The following is a 780-nucleotide window of genomic DNA, read 5'->3' as shown; positions in this document are numbered from 1 at the left end:
ACACACACAACGGCTGGTAATTGTTCCTGCATGTGCTCAAACCAGCATGAGACGAGTGCTGACACTGAAATACCTGAGAGTTTTTATTACATGTCTAACCACATGTCTAACCAGTAAACGAGTGCAGACACTCAGCCTTCCTCCATCACACACTCTCTCTCTCTTTTTAACTACAGAAAAATTACAGACTTTTATCCTCGTTCATGTGCACACCTTATAACCAGCATCCCACAGCTGTGCGATTCACCTGATGTGGGAAAGTCATATAAAAATTCATCCAGCACACACACACACACACACACACACACACACACACACACAAAATACAGTCTAACAAATACTGAATGAAGTCTAAAACATGCAGCAACTGGATGAGACATTACCGTTTTTTAATCCTCCGAGAATTCCAGAGTTTCTTCTCCGAAGCTGATGAATAACTCACAAATGTCTCGAACCTCAGTTGAAATCCTCCTTCTTAGCTCTTTACTCCAGCAGGTTTGAGGAGCTCTACAGGCTGCAGGGCTTCTTATTCCCTCTGACTATGTGCTCAGCGTTCAGCACCTTTTATAGAGAAACAGACCCCAGGAAAAAAGCTGCTGAGTTACGCATGTAATCTGTGCACGCCCCTCCGGCCCTTCAGATGGAGGCCGTTCTTGGAAAACCTCGACATCTGACGAACGATGTGCAAAGCACATAAATCACAGTAAGCCCCGTCCCGTCCTGTCCCATCTCATCCGCATCCACTCTGTATTTAGCAGCAGCTCTGGAAATTTAGATAAA

At 44.9% G+C, this 780-nt stretch overlaps 1 protein-coding gene across 1 annotated transcript in view; it reads right to left on the bottom strand.

The window, feature by feature from the left end:
• The window catches only part of crispld2 (cysteine-rich secretory protein LCCL domain containing 2), a 24,110-nt gene extending 23,558 nt beyond the window's left edge, over positions 1-552 (bottom strand). The window contains exon 1 of the mRNA XM_027178500.2: positions 384-552. The gene's annotated coding sequence lies outside the window, so the exon portion shown is untranslated. The remainder of the gene's footprint in view (positions 1-383) is intronic.
• Between the last annotated feature and the right edge of the window lie 228 nt (positions 553-780).

Source organism: Tachysurus fulvidraco, chromosome 2 (assembly GCF_022655615.1).
Source record: "Tachysurus fulvidraco isolate hzauxx_2018 chromosome 2, HZAU_PFXX_2.0, whole genome shotgun sequence".
Lineage (NCBI taxonomy): Eukaryota > Metazoa > Chordata > Actinopteri > Siluriformes > Bagridae > Tachysurus > Tachysurus fulvidraco.
This window is presented reverse-complemented; position numbering and strand designations above follow the sequence as displayed.